Source organism: Schistocerca cancellata, chromosome 1 (assembly GCF_023864275.1).
Source record: "Schistocerca cancellata isolate TAMUIC-IGC-003103 chromosome 1, iqSchCanc2.1, whole genome shotgun sequence".
Lineage (NCBI taxonomy): Eukaryota > Metazoa > Arthropoda > Insecta > Orthoptera > Acrididae > Schistocerca > Schistocerca cancellata.
This window is the reverse complement of record NC_064626.1, coordinates 1,263,379,127-1,263,398,442: the sequence shown is the minus strand read 5'-3', so window position 1 is coordinate 1,263,398,442 and position 19,316 is coordinate 1,263,379,127. Positions and strand designations below refer to the sequence as shown.

Genomic DNA, 19,316 nt, shown 5'->3' with positions numbered 1-19,316 from the left:
ATTGTTCAACTGTAACAACACGCAATCCATACAGTTTCTGACACGGAACTGTTGTACTCGTAAAAGCCAAATTTTATTATCTGAATCTGGCCCAATTGTCAGTGAAGCCGACCATATTAAATTCTTAGGAGTTAGGATAGATGAAAAACTTCCTCGGACGTTTCAAGATCGTGTGCAGAAACTGAATGCTGCTACGTTCACTATAATTATGATCTCCACTGACGCTGAAACACTAAGGCTTGTTTACTTGCCTTAGTTTCATTCTATTCTCTCATATAGTTAATTCTGCTCTGAACAGAAATTCCATAGTAGTTGGGAATTTCTCACTGCAAAGTGTTATTTACATTTATACTCTCTTTTTTAGTGATCTGTTTAGCCCTTAAATGTTTGTTTACAAATATTTAACCAGCATTCTGCAATCTACGTAGTATCTCGCATGGTTCCATGGGACTTGATGAGTCAATAACCGAAATAAATAGATAGTTATGAAGATTGAAATGTAACTCTGACATTGAGTATCGTCCGTCGCGTACTGGGACGCTTGTGGTGACGCTATGAGGTATCACGTCCTGCTGCGATACCTGCCACTTGGCGGTGCCGCGTGCCATTAGCGGTTTCGCGGTGATAATTAGCACTGATTGGCCATACATCACTGCCACAAAGGCTTGTGGCCAGACGCGCCCATACGTCATGGAGCGAGAATCTGTCAGGGGCGGGGCGTGCCAATATCCGCCCCCACCCAACTCATCGAACGTAACCGTCGGACTGCCCTACGTAGCGTGCGACAGTGAGACACCTTCCAGGTGTTCCCTCACCAACTACACGAGCAGTCACTGCGACGTCGGCTGTAAAGAGAGTCTGTGTCGCATCGCGTAGAGGATTACTTTCTGGCCTTAACGATCTGTTTCAGACGAAGTGATGTACACTCCTGGAAATGGAAAAAAGAACACATTGACACCGGTGTGCCAGACCCACCATACTTGCTCCGGACACTGCGAGAGGGCTGTACAAGCAATGATCACACGCACGGCACAGCGGACACACCAGGAATCGCGGTGTTGGCCGTCGAATGGCGCTAGCTGCGCAGCATTTGTGCACCGCCGCCGTCAGTGTCAGCCAGTTTGCCGTGGCATACGGAGCTCCATCGCAGTCTTTAACACTGGTAGCATGCCGCGACAGCGTGCACGTGAACCGTATGTGCAGTTGACGGACTTTGAGCGAGGGCGTATAGTGGGCATGCGGGAGGCCGGGTGGACGTACCGCCAAATTGCTCAACACGTGGGGCGTGAGGTCTCCACAGTACATCGATGTTGTCGCCAGTGGTCGGCGGAAGGTGCACGTGCCCGTCGACCTGGCACCGGACCGCAGCGAAGCACGGATGCACGCCAAGACCGTAGGATCCTACGCAGTGCCGTAGGGGACCGCACCGCCACTTCCCAGCAAATTAGGGACACTGTTGCTCCTGGGGTATCGGCGAGGACCATTCGCAACCGTCTCCATGAAGCTGGGCTACGGTCCCGCACACCGTTAGGCCGTCTTCCGCTCACGCCCCAACATCGTGCAGCCCGCCTCCAGTGGTGTCGCGACAGGCGTGAATGGAGGGACGAATGGAGACGTGTCGTCTTCAGCGATGAGAGTCGCTTCTGCCTTGGTGCCAATGATGTTCGTATGCGTGTTTGGCGCCGTGCAGGTGAGCGCCACAATCAGGACTGCATACGACCGAGGCACACAGGGCCAACACCCGGCATCATGGTGTGGGGAGCGATCTCCTACACTGGCCGTACACCACTAGTGATCGTCGAGGGGTCACTGAATAGTGCACGGTACATCCAAACCGACATCGAACCCATCGTTCTACCATTCCTAGACCGGCAAGGGAACTTGCTGTTCCAACAGGACAATGCACGTCCGCATGTATCCCGTGCCACCCAACGTGCTCTAGAAGGTGTAAGTCAACTACCCTGGCCAGCAAGATCTCCGGATCTGTCCCCCATTGAGCATGTTTGGGACTGGATGAAGCGTCGTCTCACGCGGTCTGCACGTCCACCACGAACGCTGGTCCAACTGAGGCGCCAGGTGGAAATGACATGGCAAGCCGTTCCACAGGACTACATCCAGCATCTCTACGATCGTCTCCATGGGAGAATAGCAGCCTGCATTGCTGCGAAAGGTGGATATACACTGTACTAGTGCCGACATTGTGCATGCTCTGTTGCCTGTGTCTATGTGCCTGTGGTTCTGTCAGTGTGATCATGTGATGTATCTGACCCCAGGAATGTGTCAATAAAGTTTCCCCTTCCTGGGCCAATGAATTCACGGTGTTCTTATTTCAATTTCCAGGAGTGTATTATGAATTGATAATTAAATGGACACCCTAGCTGCAAACAGGCGTTGATGAACTTCATTGGGGACATGTTGAAAATGTGTGCCCCGACCGGGACTCGAACCTGGGATCTCCTGCTTACATGGCAGACGCTCTATCCATCTGAGCCACCGCGGCCTCAGAGGATAGTGCGTCTGCAGGGACTTATCCCTTGCACGCTCCCCGTGAGATCCACATTCCCAACATGTCCACACCACTACATTCGTAGTGCGCCTAATAGATGTTTGCCCATCATACTCATTACTCGTGGCAGATTAATCTATCAAGTCCCGTACGAGTCCGGGCATAGCGTGTGCGTTCGCACAAGAAGGTCAATGGCCGGGAAGCCATATTTCTTAACTATGTATGACGGTACTATCTGTTCCCGAAAGAACAGTTACCGTGGATGACCACGCAGCTTTGCTAGAAATGAAATGATAATTAAATGGACACCCTAGCTGCAAACGCAATATCCTCTGTGCCCGCGGTGGCTCAGATGGATAGAGCCTCTGCCATGTAAGCAGGAGATCCCAGGTTCGAGTCCCGGTCGGGGCACACATTTTCAACATGTCCCCAATGAAGTTCATCAACGCCTGTTTGCAGCTAGGGTGTCCATTTAATTATCATTTCATTTCTAGCAAAGCTGCATGGTCACCCACGGTAACTGTCCTTTCGGGAACAGATACTACCGTCATATATAGTTAAAAAGATGTATTATGAGTTTGGCCACTTAAGGTTTTAGGGGGAATCACCAAAAACCATTTAACTGAGCACATACGTGACACTGCTTCAAGTCGCTAAATAACAATAATGCACTATATAGGGTTCTCTATTTTTGTCCGAAAGCCAGATAGAAAAAATGTTGTTATCAAGAAATCGTTCCTACCAACTGTGGGGACATTAACCACTTATTTATCTTGTTACTTTCCTCGTTAAATGATTTAGCAGTACATCATTTTTAAAGAGTGCTATGTTTCTTAATCGGTATTCCACTTTCCTTCACGTGATCTGTTAAAAAATGTGTGAAAGTGTTCAACTCACGTAAATGTCATGCTATTAAAAACATAGCATAAAATCGATTTTCACTTCCCTGAACCAGCAAACATCGCAGGTATCTGGGGTAGTTGTAACCTGCATTGTATCAAGGACTTATATCGCATTCTCAAAGGCGTAGAGAAGTTCATTCGATAAACATGCCAAAATTTGCATACTCGTTTTGAAGAAACACACATCAGGCACTGCTCGTAAGAAATCGGTGTTTAGCCAGCATATAACGCATCAGAACCATTCTGAAGTAGTTATTACGAATAATTTGAAAATTCTCCACAGTGCATCGAGAGGACTTTTACTGAATACCTTGCAAAGGATAGAAATTTATGCTCATTAGGAAAATAAACCTTCGTCCCTACTGAAGGAGCAGTTCATCATCATCATCATCATCATCATCATTTAAGACTGATTATGCCTTTCAGCGTTCAGTCTGGAGCATAGCCCCTCTTATACAGTTCCTCCATGATCCCCTATTCAGTGCTAACTTTGGTGCCTCTTCTGATGTTAAGCCTATTACTTCAAAATCTTTCTTAACCGAATCCAGGTACCTTCTCCTCGGTCTGCCCCGACTCCTCCTACCCTCTAATGCTGAATCCATGAGTCTCTTGGGTAACCTTGCTTCTCCCATGCGTGTAACATGAACCCACCATCTAAGCCTGTTTCCCCTGACTGCTACATCTATAGAGTTCATTCCCAGTTTTTCTTTGATTTCCTTATTGTGGACACCCTCCTGCCATTGTTCCCATCTACTAGTACCTGCAATCATCCTAGCTACTTTCATATCCGTAACCTCAACCTTGTTGATAAGGTAGCCTGAATCCACCCAGCTTTCGCTCCCATACAACAAAGTTGGTCGAAAGATTGAACGGTGCACAGATAACTTAGTCTTGGTACTGACTTCCTTCTTGCAGAAGAGTAGATCGTAGCTGAGCGCTCACTGCATTAGCTTTGCTACACCTCGCTTCCAGTTCTTTCACTATGATGCCATCCTGTGAGAATATGCATCCTAAGTACTTGAAACCGCCCACCTGTTCTAACTTTGTTCCTCCTATTTGGCACTCAATCCGTTTATATTTCTTTGCCACTGCCATTACTTTCGTTTTGGAGATGCTAATCTTCATACCATAGTCCTTACATTTCTGATCTAGCTCTGAAATATTACTTTGCAAACTTTCAATCGAATCTGCCATCACAACTAAGTCATCCGCATATGCAAGACTGGTTATTTTGTGTCACATATCTTAATCTCACCCAGCCAGTCTATTGTTTTCAACATATGATCCATAAATAATATGAACAACAGTGGAGACAGGTTGCAGCCTTGTCTTACCCTTGAAACTACTCTGAACCATGAACTCAATTTACCGTCAACTCTAACTGCTGCCTGACTATCCATGTAAAGACCTTTAATAGCTTGCACAAGTTTGCCTCCTATTCCATAATCCCGTAGAACAGACAATAACTTCCTCCTAGGAACCCGGTCATATGCCTTTTCTAGATCTATAAAGCATAGATACAATTCCCTGTTCCACTCATAACACTTCTCCATTATTTGCCGTAAGCTAAAGATCTGGTCCTTACAACCTCTAAGAGGCCTAAACCCACACTGATTTTCATCCAATTGGTCCTCAACTAATACTTGCAGTTAGACTTTAGAAATTGTTTCGATCTGTTCGATGATTTACTATTGAATGCTTTTGTTCTGTTGATTCTGTGTGTCAATAACCAATCGTATTTCTTACTTTACATTTGTACTTTTTAATTTTTATTCCGCTCTTTATATGTTTTTCAATTATTTGATCTTGTATGCAATTTTTGTTTCGTGACTCGAAATGTCACAGTTCATATCATTTTCTTATATCCACCGGTTATTTTATAACTTTAAGTACTGCGTCTGTTTTCACGTCTCCATGGTACTTCTACGCCAATCTACCGATCGTCACTGCTAACTTCTACATAATGCACTGCTTAAATCTAATATTACACAGGCTTTTGTTTGCCAGTCGTCACAGTACTGCGAGTATCTTTTTAACACATGGACTAGTACCTAATATTATATACGATTATTTCGCCATTCATTAAGACAGTACTCCACAACGTTCTTCAGAGGTTTTTACGCACATCAACAGCATTTCTTGCCTGCATGCTGGCACACTGTGGCGGCCAGTTGCTTTCGTATCTTCTACGTTATCTTTCGCCAGCCTTGGATTGAGCATGTCGATATCTTCATTCCATCAACATGGAAAACAACGGCATGAGATAGCTTTGATTTTCCTATGATTGCGTTCAACTAATTTTCTTCAAATGCCCATAGAGAGCAATCTATGTACTTACAGCTGACTGCAATTGGCTATTCTCCTGTATTTATTTAAATGTATTTTGACAATTTGCTTTATGTAGCAGCTGCTTATGTGTAGCCATCTAACATCTTATTAATTTTTGTACAGTTGTTTCACGTGTAAATTATATTAACAACACTCCTAACGTGTTTTGTGCCTGACTGGCTGTTGCTAACGTAGTCTGATTAGAGGTGGGCGGAGCACCTGATACTTAATCCATAGTCCCTCTACTCTAACCAGCAGCTGACGCACGTATATGCATGATATATGCCCCATTCACATCCCCACCAGTCATTATTTTGATTTCGTCATACTTTATCTATTTTAAAGTACCTGTTGTTGTTAGATTCCCCTCCAAATCTGTATTGCATTTAAATTACAATGCATATGTTCTGAGGATGGTCGCTGTATAACCGAAACCATTCACCATTTTTCAACAAATTTTCTACTGCGATCAAGACTGTTCTAATATCAATTTCAAAATTTTTCATTAAGGTCGCAGTTCTGGGAAATTTTGAAATTTGTGTTAAGTTCCTATGGGACCAAACTGCTGAAGTCATCGGTCATCGCTGTTCTAATGCAGTCAGTAACTAACTACAAAAGAATATAAGCATTTTCAAATATCGGCAAATGTTATCTTTTATTAAATATTACAACTTAATGATAGTATGGTTACTATATAAATAACTGATATTATCTAAGAATTTTTTGGAATGATAACGTCATAGAGTTGCGCAGAGCGTGGGCAGTACAGAGGCATTGTTGCTCTGACATTCAACACAGTTTGGTGGTGAGCGAAAGTTGGAGAGCGCCTTATGTCTTTAGCGGGCAGGATAGGGAATACCAAATTTTCTTTCTCACAGGAAGACACGTTCAAGAGGTATTTAACTTCTGGTGGTGTCAATCAGACATTCACTTAAGCAAAACACAACCAATTATGAAATATTAAAAGATGATAGAGGGATATGCACCGTGACACCAATATTTAGATTCACTCTCAGTTCTACTTGGCACAAGGGAACAAGTTATATTGAAGCAAACATTTGTTTTGGAACAGCTGTGCGGGCAAATCAAGAAGGTTGCGGTCAAGCAACGCTTGACTTGTGCCACTAGATTGTGTAGCGTACCACATCCTTAGCCTGAACAAATTCCCACGTCTAACGGTTCACTTAAGTTTATCTGCATAACAAATCCACCAAAGGCAATTTCGGTTCCAAGGTCTTTATTACCTTATGGTAAGTATTGAAAACTGATGGAAAGTTAGGGTTGAATCCAAACTAACTGCACGATACGCTATCATTTAACACACGTCGCTTATAGGTCGCTAGAGACCTTACCACCTCATCCTACCAAGAACAGCGACAAACAGACCGAGAAATTTACTCTACTTTCTCCTTCCTCAAAAGGGCACTTACATCCCTGACCAACACTGTCCAAGACACAAGTTCCTTACATATGTTAAATTTTCCAAATACATACATTATATCTTTGAACAGTTGGAGGTGAATATCATTTCAATACTGTTAGATACTGCTGTATCATCAAATTTAAGAAACATTTTATACGTCACATAACCGGAATGGCAACCGCTAGTCACGTATTACATTTTACTTTCCCTTATCGATTCTGCACTATGCTGTTCAAGTAACTTCCTTAAAAAAACTAATTCACAATTTTTTAATTAAACAAAATACACAACTGAAAGCAATGCTACAAACCTACAGCACAGAGCACTAGACGATGCCATGAACAATTCCAAGAAACAGGTTGTTTGTGTAAAGCCAAATCGCCGGGCCGTCCACGAGTGTCTGACACAGACGTCATACCATGGAGGTAAGAATAGAGCCGTGACGTCACAGCTGTGAAGCTATGTGAAGCCGAGGGTAGCCATCTCAACCCGACCAAAACATTTCTGCTGTAAGCTTGTGTGCATAGGCTTGTCGTTCGCTTTTGGAAAGATTTTGCGCTATTATGGTGACTTGTGTGGTGTTCGGATGTACGAATCGTTCTGATTCTGATGCGAAATCGAAGGGAATAACATTTCATGTGTAAGTTGTCTCGTTAAGTGTGATTTTACAACTTCATTGTGAATGAACGTGTGCTACATCGGTACTTGTAAAATGGTTCAAATGGCTCGGAGCACTATGGGACTCAACATGTTAGGTCATAAGTCCCCTAGAACTTAGAACTACTTAAACCTAACTAACCTAAGGACATCACACACACCCATGCCCGAGGCAGGATTCGAACCTGCGACCGTAGCAGTCCCGCGGTTTCGGTACTTGTACTATAGCGTGTTTTTCTCCTGTATGTTTTTAGATTTCCTAAGAATGAAAGTCGGAAAGCTCTGTGGGAGAATGCCGTGAGGAGGAAGAATTGGCGTGCGTCTAAATGGAGCACTATATGTTCTCAGCATTTCCGACAAGAGGACATAGACCGAACCTCCCTTTCAACAGTAAAGCTCCGAGAAAATGCTGTACCATCAGTTTTCCCTACACACCCAAAACATTTGCAAAAGGTATGTTAATTCAAAGAATTAAATTCTTAGTTTTCAAGTTCACATTTCAGTATAATACGTACGTATCGTCGATAATCGAAGTGTTGAGTAACTCACTTTGTCTTCATCAGGTACCAAATTAAAAGCTAACACTACATTAACTGGCGTAAAGTATAGTCCTAAACAGGACACTGTGTAGATTTGCCATTCTATGTACCGTATTTCAGTAAATATTGGTGGTAATGAACAGTGTTTCCCAGTAGTGTAACGTAACTGAAATGTCCCAGTACGTATTACAAAAAAAAATGTATTTATGGGGCTTTGGAGGGAGGGTATAGCTAACTTAATTTTCAGTTTCTATTATTTAGTTTGTGATACACGTTTATTACTGAATTAACAAAATTGTATCGTTTACAGTGAAGCGTAGCTGTCCGTAATATTACATTAAAAACTATTTTTAATCAGAAGAAACGCGGAATTTCGCCTTTACGAGATTTTATTTTAAACAAAAACTTTGAAACAACCAATCTGATGACGTTACATGCGTATATGGTGCAATTAGCGACTGTAATACACGCAGCGCTATAGTACACTGGCAATGTTTTGGTCAGAGTGTCATGGCAGCGAGCCACGCCTCCATGGCTTCAAAACGTAGTACTGCTGGGATACGTAGCGCCATCTCCCCTTATTCTTACCTCCATGCGTCAAACGCATCCGCCATAGTTTCACAGGGAGTCGGCAGAAATCCGTTCGCCGTGCAGCTCGACAACTAAATATGACTCCGATGTCCGTCTCGTCTGACGTGTGTTGCGTCGACTTTTACACATGAAGCCATACAAAATTCAACTAGTGCGAGCTCCTCGTGAAGGTGACATACAACAACGTCTGGAGTTGTGTAATTTCATCCTTGGTAAGATGGAGGATAACAGTTTTCGTCCACGCTTAGTGTTTAGTGGTGAGGCAACAATTCAATTTAAATGGAAAGGTGAATCGTCCTAATGTGATAATATGGGGTGTGGAACAACCACATGAAGTTGTACAAAATTAATGTGTTTAGTCCAGTTTCACGGGGAAAGGTGTGTAGTCCATTTTTCTTTGCCGAGAATACTGTTACGTGAAGCACGTAACTCGATACGCTTTGAACTTCTTTTTCCCGCAGTTAGAGACTGATGCGAACGACTTCCTTAATCAATAGGATGGGGCACCGCCACACTGGAATCTGGAAGTGCTAGAATTTTTATATCAAAGGATTACTGACGGATGGACCGGTCAACTGGAGCAATTGATTCAACCTTACATTACTGGCCTCCGAGGCCACCGTACCTCACTGTATGGGATTATTTCTTGTGGGGGTTTATAGAAGACTACGTTTATGTGCTTCCGTTACTAACAACAATGAATGGACTGAGACATAGCAAAGCAACAGCTGTGGAAGCTGTAAGTCAAGACTTGCTTGCTGCAGTGTGGGAACAATTTGAATACCGCATTGACATATGCCGTGTATCTCAAGGGAGGCATATTGAACACCCATGAAAGGTATGAGAAAAAACTTTTTGAGTTTCCCGTTCATCAAAAAACAAAATTCATTGTATACGTTTATTAGTCTCAGACATGCCAAATCGTGTGATTCTTTCAGATTCTCCCTGTATTTTATCGTCATGTTAGTATAAGCTAATTGCTGTCAGCGTTGGTCGGGAAATCTTCGACACTAGTCAGTGACATAGGAAAATTATTGTGTTTTATTTGTACTGCTTCACGCTTAAAAGTCGTTTAAAAGACTTCATATAAATATACAGATAAATAAGAAAGAATGAGATTCATGTAAAATTGTGTGGTAAAGTCATATTAAGAAAATTTTTAACAGATTCATAATGTCATAACATGTAGTCTTGGAGGTTGTTCACTGGATAATATTACGTTGCATGAGCTGAAATGTTATGTCAGGATGTTGCGATTATACAAAGAAGTTGCTACGTTAGTGGTTTGTAATTGTCTGATGCTAGTTAGCGTAGCAAAAATTATGATGTGACACTAAAATAGCTTATACAAAGATGGGTGAATTGTCCAGAAAATGTTGTTATAGAAATAAAACTAAGAAGTCATGAGATTAAATTTTGCCAGTCTTATACTATTCTGGTCATTTATTTAAAAAAACTTTAGTACAAAACTTGCGATGTGCGGTGATTACAGTACTTTAAAATATAAAAAGTCTGAAAATTATTTTTCGATTGCTTTTAAATTCTATAAATATGATATGTATATTTGATTGCAGAACAAAAAAAATTGCATAAATTCAGACAAAATTGTCTACGGAGAGCAACGACCTGGTACTATTTTTAGGTTAAAATGGACAGTTGAGATCGCAACAATATACAAGGTGATTCAAAAAGAATACCACAACTTTAAAAATGTGTATTTAATGAAAGAAACATAATATAACCTTCTGTTATACATCATTACAAAGAGTATTTAAAAAGTTTTTTTTCGCTCAAAAACAAGTTCAGAGATGCTCAATATGGCCCCCTCCAGACACTCGAGCAATATCAACCCGATACTCCAACTCGTTCCACACTCTCTGTAGCATATCAGGCGTAACAGTTTGGATAGCTGCTGTTATTTCTCGTTTCAAATCATCAATGGTGGCTGTGAGAGGTGGCCGAAACACCATATCCTTAACATACCCCCATAAGAAAAAATTGCAGGGGGTAAGATCATGGCTTCTTGGAGGCCAGTAATGAAGTGCTCTGTCACGCGCTGCCTGGCGGCCGATCCATCGCCTCGTGTAGTTGACGTTCAGGTAGTTACGGACAGTTAAGTGCCAATATGGTGGCGCTCCATCCTGTTGAAATATGATTTGTTGTGCTTCTTGTTCGAGTTGAGGTAACAGCCAATTCTCTAACATCTCCAGATACTGCTGTCCAGTTACAGTCATCTTAGCATCAACTGACGCTGACGCCTAGTCAGCAGCTCCTCAAGCGAACAAATGTACAACTAAATGAAACTTTATAGCTCCCTTAATTCGCCGACAGATAGTGCTTAGCTCTGCCTTTTGTCGTTGCAGAGTTTTAATTTCCTAAAGTTGTGGTATTCTTTTTGAATCACCCTGTATATTTACCGGTTTTGCCGTATGTTAAGGCCGTCTTCGGAATTTTATGTCTCCTATGGCTGGTGATGGCGGCTCCTCGGTTTTCGCGTAATGCTACGATCGCACACAGTGTACGGCCGCAGTATCGCTATAAAACCGAGGAAGAAGCAGTTTCCGAGATATTACACGTTGCAATGTTTGCTATAGGCAGCAAGGAATTAACACATGTAACCAAATCCTGTGATCTGACACACAAAATGCTTTTATAATTTTTGTTCTTCTCTGTTTACTGCCTGAAAAGAGCAAATCCATGATAAAATAAAGATACACCTCTTTTAAGTAGGTTGACTGTTGATTAACTGTCTTTGAATTTGGACCCTCAGTGTTAAACCGCTAAAGAGTTACTAAGGCATTAACGATGTGATATGATCTTTTGACTATTGTATGATAAATACACTCATCAAAAAATGTTTTGCATCACCTCGGTTCCGAGAGTTCCAGAACCTGTACAGAAAACTGGAATAGAGATCAACATAAACACCATTTCCGCCAATTTTATTGGTCATGAAAACCACACACCACATGTGGTACCACCATATAGCGAGACCTTCAGCGGTGGCGGTTCAGATTGCAGTACACAGCGGTACCTCTAATTCCCAGTAGCACACATTGATATATGCCTGTATTCGTCGTGGCATACTATCCACAAGATCATCAAGGCACTGTCGGTCCAGATTGTCCCACTCCTCAAAGGCGATTAAGCGTAGATCCCTCAGAGTGGTTAGTGGATCACGTCATCCATAAACAGCCCTTTTGTATCCATCACAGGCATGTTCGATAGGGTTCATACCTGGAGAACATGCTGGCTACTCTAGCCGAGCGATGTCGTTATCCTGAAGGAAGTCATTCGCAAGATGTGCACGAAAACGAATTCCTCGCCTGTATGCTGGCGATAAGAATGCACTATCGGTCGGAGGATGGCATTTACGTATAGTACAGCCGTTACGGCGCCTTCCATGACCACCCCACATAATGCCACCCCAAAACATCAGGGTACCTTCACCTTGCTGCAATCGCTGGACAGTGTATCTAAGGCGTTCAGTCTGACCGGATTGCCTCCAAGCACGATTCCGACGATTGTCTGGTTGAAGGCATATGCGACACTTATCGGTGAAGAGAATGTGATGCCAATCCTGAGCGGTCCACTCGGCGTGATCTTGGGCCCGTCTGTACCGCGCTGCATGGCTTTGGGGTTGCAAAGATGGACCTCGCCATGGACGTGGGGAGTGAAGTTGTGCATCATGCAGCCTATTATGCTCAGTTTGAGCCATAACCCGACTTCCTGTGGCTGCAAGAAATGCTTTATTCAACATGGTGGCTTTGTTGTCAGGCTTCCCCCGAGCCACAATCCGTAGGTATCGGTCTCCACTGCAGTAGTAGCCCTTGCGCGGCCCTAGCGATGCGCGTCATCGACTGTTCCTGTCTCTCAGTATCTCCTCCATGTCCGAACAACATCGCTTTGGTTCACTCTGAGACGCCTGGACACTCACCTTGTTGAGAGCTCTTCCTGGCACAAAGTAACAATGAGGAAGCGATCGAACAGCAGTATTGACCGTCTAGTCATTGTTTAAGTACAGACAACACGAGCCGTGTCCCTGGTGGAATGACTGGAACTGATCGGCTGTCGGACCCCTTCCATCTAATAGGTGCAGCTCATGCATGGTTGTTTACATCTTTTGGCGGGTTTAGTGTCGTTTCTGAACCGGCAAAGGGACTGCGTCTGTGATACAGTATCCACAGTCAACGTCTATCTTCAGGAGTTCGCGGAACCTAGGCGATGCAAATCTTTTTGATTTCTTTAGTCCAACCACTATCCACATCTGAAATAATATTTCAGCGTTTGTATGTCACTAGAGGCAGTTGAGGGCACTAACTGTTCAGAGCAGGGTGTAGCTTATTCCATCCACACCCATGAACTGATTTCGTTCATGGATTTGTTCTACGCTCACCACAAGAGGGTGCGACGCTTGTGTTAGACGACGCCGTCGAGACAGCTTTCCACGATCTGTCTAGGGTGTGGGAGAACTTTAATACGATGTGCATTCAAGTTCTAAGGCCTCCGATTTTTTTCTAGTTAACTACTCACCCGACATCGATGAAACTGGCGTTACTTCTCGGCGTAATTTTTCACAACGCTGACGCCACGATTCCATGGCAGCGGCGAAGGCTTCTTTAGGAGTCTGTTTTGACCACTGGAAAATCGCTGAGGCAATAGCAGCACGGCTGGTTAATGTGCGGCCACGGAGAGTGTCTTTCATTGTTGGAAAAAGCCAAAAGTCACTGGGAGCCAGGTCTTGTTATCACGAAGAAACTGTTGCGTAACGTTAGCTCGATGTGCGGGTGCGTTGTCTTGGTGAAACAGCACACGTGCAGCCCGTCCCGGACGTTTTTGTTCCACTGCAGGAAGGAATTTGTTCTTCAAAACATTTTCGTAGGATGCACCTGTTACCGTAGTGCCCTTTGGAACGCAATGGGTAAGGATTACGCCCTCGCTGTCCCAGAACATGGACACTATCATGTTTTCAGCACTGGCGGTTACCCGAAATTTTTTTGGTGGCGGTGAATCTGTGTGCTTCCATTGAGCTGACTGGCGCTTTGTTTCTGGATTGCAAAATGGCATCCACGTCTCATCCATTGTCACAACCGACGAAAAGGAAGTCCCATTCGTGCTGTCGTTGCGCGTCAACATTGCTTGGCAACATGCCACATGGGCAGCCATGTGGTCGTCCGTCAGCATTCGTGGCACCCACCTGGATGACACTTTTCGCATTTTCAGGTCGTCATGCAGGATTGTGTGCACAGAACCCACAGAAATGCCAACTCTGGAGGCGATCTGTTCAACAGTCATTCGGCGATCCCCCAAAACAATTCTCTCCACTTTCTCGATCATGTCGTCAGACCGGCTTGTGCGAGCCTGAGGTTGTTTCGGTTTGTTGTCACCCGATGTTCTGCCTTCATTAAACTGTCGCACCCACGAACGCACTTTCGACACATCCATAACTCCATCACCACATGTCTCGTTCAACTGTCGATGAATTTCAATTGGTTTCACACCACGCAAATTCAGAAAACGAATGATTGCACGCTGTTCAAGTAGGGAAAACGTCGCCATTTTAAGTATTTAAAACAGTTCTCATTCTGGCCGCTGGCAGTAAAATTCCATCTGCCGTACGGTGCTGCCATCTCTGAGACGTATCGACAATGATCGACACCTCATTTTAAAACAATGCGCATGTTTCTACCTCTTTCCAGTCCGGAGAAAAAAATCGGAGGCCTTAGAACTTGAATGCACCTCGTAAATCATCAGAAATGATCGTATAGGACATCGATCTCAGGTGTTGTCAAAATAGAGTAAGAAATTTGCGAAATTCTTGTTGACCCCGGAAGGACCTGTCACTCTACAGCAGAGTAAGCAGATTAGGCGTGCCGAACTGCGACTCGAACCTGGAACCTTTGCCTTTCGTGGACAAGTGCTCTAAAGACTAAACCACTAGTTTCCAACCAGGGGCTATTACCCCTGATGTAATCACATGTCAGGTACTACCACTGCCCTCCTACCCTTCATCAACACTGTCGTCTAAGTAAACTTAAAAATGAATATAATTTTCTTAGAACACTTTCATTTTTAAAAGGACAAAACATACTTTATTAAATCACGAACTAATGAATCACTGAAACAATTCCTAGTGTTTATGTCTATAAGTCGTTTTTGTAGAATGATGATACAATCCTCGGTGCATCATGAGTGCTATCTGCAACTGCTCCTCAGAAATAAAAGCTAGCTGTCGTCATTGAATACAGGCGCTACTTACAAAACATACTTCCTCGGCATCAGTCACCCTCCTAGCGATATCTGCTTCAATTAAAAATTCTTTTAAAATCGACCGAATTAAAATCTGTGGACAATACCTAGATCTACTGTTTTTAAACTACTTGACTGCTGGTCTCCTTATTTCTGAATTAGCATGAATTAAAAGAATTTGTGTCTCATCATTAGCTTTAATAATAATACCAAGAACAAAATAATCATAATAATACAGTGTAGGCCCTACAGCAGTCTTGTAGCCATTAAATAGTTGATTTTCTGTTTTCCTTTCATTTACACTGATGGAAAGAAATCGCAACGTAAAAAAATAATTTATGTAGAGCAACGAAATTTAGGGAATGTAACTGCCTAGGTAACGTTTTCAGTGATTAACATTGAACGATTAGAGATTAATTTAAGCGCGGAGTAAGCTACTGCAAATGTTAAATCCTGATGCATTAGTAATTGCTGTAATCGCCAAACTGTTGAGTACAAGTATGTTTGCGTGCATATATTGTGTTGCTCGGATGCCGGATGTCACTTTGTGGAATGGAACTCGATGTATGTTGCACTTGGTCGGTGAATATGGGGACGGTTAATGCTCGTTGTGGATGAAGATGGAGTAGTCGTACTATGATGTCTCATATGTGTTCGATTGGAGAGTGCTCTGGTGATCGAGTCGACCAAGGCAAATTGCCGACGTCCTTAGAGCATGTTGGACTACAACAGCGGTATGTAGGCGAGCGTTGCCGGCCGGAGTGGCCGAGCTGTTCAAGGCGCTACAGTCTGGAACCGCGCGACCGCTACGGTCGACCGACCGAGGTGGCGCAGTGGTTAGCACATTGGACTCGCATTCGGGAGGACGACGGTTCAATCCCGTCTCCGGCCTTCCTGATTTAGGTTTTCCGTGATTTCCCTAAATCGTTTCAGGCAAATGACGGGATGGTTCCTCTGAAAGGGCACGGCCGATTTCCTTCCCAATCCTTCCCTAACCCGAGCTTGCTCTCCGTCTCTAATGACCTCTTTGTCGACGGGACTTTAAACACTAACCACCACCACCACCGCTACGGTCGCAGGTTCGAATCCTGCCTCAGGCATGGATGTGAGTGATGTACTTAGGTTAGTTAGGTTTAAGTAGTTCCAAGTTCTAAGGGGACTGATGACCTCAGAAGTTAAGTCCCATAGTGCTAAGAGCCATTTGAACCATTTTAGGCGAGCGTTGTACTATTGGAAAACACTCCTTAGACCGCTGTTCATACAGGGTGTTTCAAAAATTACCGCTATATTTGAAACGGCAATACAAACTAAACGAGCAGCGATAGAAATACACCGTTTGTTGCAATATGCTTGGGACAACAGTACATTTTCAGGCAGACAAACTTTCGAAATTACAGTAGTTACAATTTTCAACAACAGATGGCGCTGCGGTCTGGGAAACTCTATAGTACGATATTTTCCACATATCCACCATGCGTAGCAATAATATGGCGTAGTCTCTGAATGAAATTACCCGAAACCTTTGACAACGTGTCTGGCGGAATGGCTTCACATGCAGATGGAATGTACTGCTTCAGCTGTTCAATTGTTTCTGGATTCTGGCGGCGCACCTGGTCTTTCAAGTGTCCCCACAGAAAGAAGTCACAGGGGTTCATGTCTGGCGAATAGGGAGGCCAATCCACGCCGCCTCCTGTATGTTTCGGATAGCCCAAAGCAATCACACGATCATCGAAATATTCATTCAGGAAATTAAAGACGTCGGCCCTGCGATGTGGCCGGGCACCATCTTGCATAAACCACGAGGTGTTCGCAGTGTCGTCTAAGGCAGTTTGTACCGCCACAAATTCACGAAGAATGTCCAGATAGCGTGATGCAGTAATCGTTTCGGATCTGAAAAATGGGCCAATGATTCCTTTGGAAGAAATGGCGGCCCAGACCAGTACTTTTTGAGGATGCCGGGACGATGGGACTGCAACATGGGGCTTTTCGGTTCCCCATATGAGCCAGTTCTGTTTCTTGACGAAGCCGTCCAGGTAAAAATAAGCTTCGTCAGTAAACCAAATGGTGCCCACATGCATATCGCCATCATCAATCCTGTGCACTATATCGTTAGCGAATGTCTCTCGTGCAGCAATGGTAGCGGCACTGAGGGGTTGCCGCGTTTGAATTTTGTATGGATAGAGGTGTAAACTCTGGCGCACGAGACGATACGTGGACGTTGGCGTCATTTGGACCGCAGCTGCAACACGGCGAACGGAAACCCGACGCCGCTGTCGGATCACCTGATGCACTAGCTGCGCGTTGCCCTCTGTAGTTGCCGTACGCGGTCGCCCTACCTTTCCAGCACGTTCATCCGTCACGTTCCCAGTCCGTTGAAATTTTTCAAACAGATCCTTTATTGTATCGCTTTTCGGTCCTTTGGTTACATTAAACCTCCGTTGGAAACTTCGTCTTGTTGCAACAACACTGTGTTCTAGGCGGTGGAATTCCAACACCAGAAAAATCCTCTGTTCTAATGAATAAACCATGTTGTCTACAGCACACTTGCACGTTGTGAACAGCACACGCTTACAGCAGAAAGACGACGTACAGAATGGCGCACCCACAGACTGCGTTGTCTTCTATATCGTTCCCATCACTTGCAGCGCCATCTGTTGTTGAAAATTGTAACTACTGTAATTTCGAAAGTTTGTCCGCCTGAAAATGTACTGTTGTCCCAAGCATATTGCGACAAACGGTGTATTTCTATCGCTGCTCGTTTAGTTTTTATTGCCGTTTCAAATATACCGGTCAGTTTTGAAACACCCTGTAAACGGTAACATAACAGATCGAATCACTAGAATGAGGTACAGTTTTGCAGTCAGGGTGCGTGGGGTAACGAAGAGAGTGCTCCTGATGTCATACGAAATCGCACCCCAGGCTATAACTCCCGTGTTTCTTGCACGCAGATAGGTTGATTGCAGGCTCTCAGGCGGCCTCCTCCTATCCAACAGTCAGCACTGGCACAGAGGCAGAAACAGCTTTCACCAGAAAGCACGCACGACATACCCCCACCCTGTCCGGCAGTGAGCTCTCGCTTGACACCACTGAAGTCACAAAAGGCTGTTGTCTGACGGAGGAGGAGGTCAGTGTTTAACGCACTGTAGACAACGTGGTCATTAGAGACGGAGTATAAGCTCGTATTGAGGGGCTCCGGAAAGGCTCAAAATCATGAAAAGTTCAATTTTTACTTTTTTGCGTTTTCTGAATCTGCAGACTATTACCTTTTAATAGATATATAATTTATTCAATTACGAAGACTACAACTATTTTTAAATTTCTCTTTGAAATGTGTTCTACATATGCGTGACCCACTGTGGCGCTGTTAAACTGCTGTCAAATGGTGTTATTATTAACGTCCGTGTTCATCAGGTACATTTTAGTGATGTGAGATAAAGTATGTGTTGTGGCTAACCTGTGATGGTTCAATATATATCGCTGGTGTGATTGTCGATTGTTTCATGTTTATTTACTCTGTCGTTATCTCGAAAATATTCGTAATTAATTATGTTTCTTGAGTATCTGTTTTGTTGAAGTATAATAATGAGTAAAAGTAAAGTTATTAGAAATCCTCTGAAGGCTTTTAAGAAAAGGAGAAATGTTGGAAAGCCAAAGGTATGTGTTATTACTGTAAATAATAACATCCTAACATGGTACGAGCGATGCTTGCTTTAGACAAGGAACGCCTTCGGGCTGCAGACAGGGCTGTAAAGAGTCTAGAAATACAAGCAAGAGTAAACAGGAGGAGGAACAAGTGGAAACTGGAGGAGGAGTTTGCAGAGGATGAAGATAATCCATCCTATGGACCTGGAATGCACTAAAAAGTTAATCCAATCTTTGCCGCTCGATTCCCAAAACTTTTATTTTCTCATACTAATTACGTGTTTTCTAAGGATCTTCCAAACACATTTGTTTCAAACTTTCAGTAAATGTTACACAGTACCTTCTGCATAATTTAACACAGCCTTTTTTCCAAAAAACTGTATATTTTTGAATATATAAATAAAAATTGCAAAACAAATGTTGTGAATTTTCATTACAATTGAAAAAAAATCATCTTTAATAACTGAACTAAAATTTTG

General features: G+C 43.5%; 1 non-coding gene across 1 annotated transcript; it reads right to left on the bottom strand.

Moving 5' to 3' along the window:
• Positions 1–2,426: 2,426 nt before the first annotated feature.
• Trnat-ugu (transfer RNA threonine (anticodon UGU)) lies at positions 2,427–2,500 on the bottom strand. The gene has a single exon. It is a non-coding gene; the product is annotated as a tRNA-Thr (tRNA).
• Positions 2,501–19,316: the final 16,816 nt, after the last annotated feature.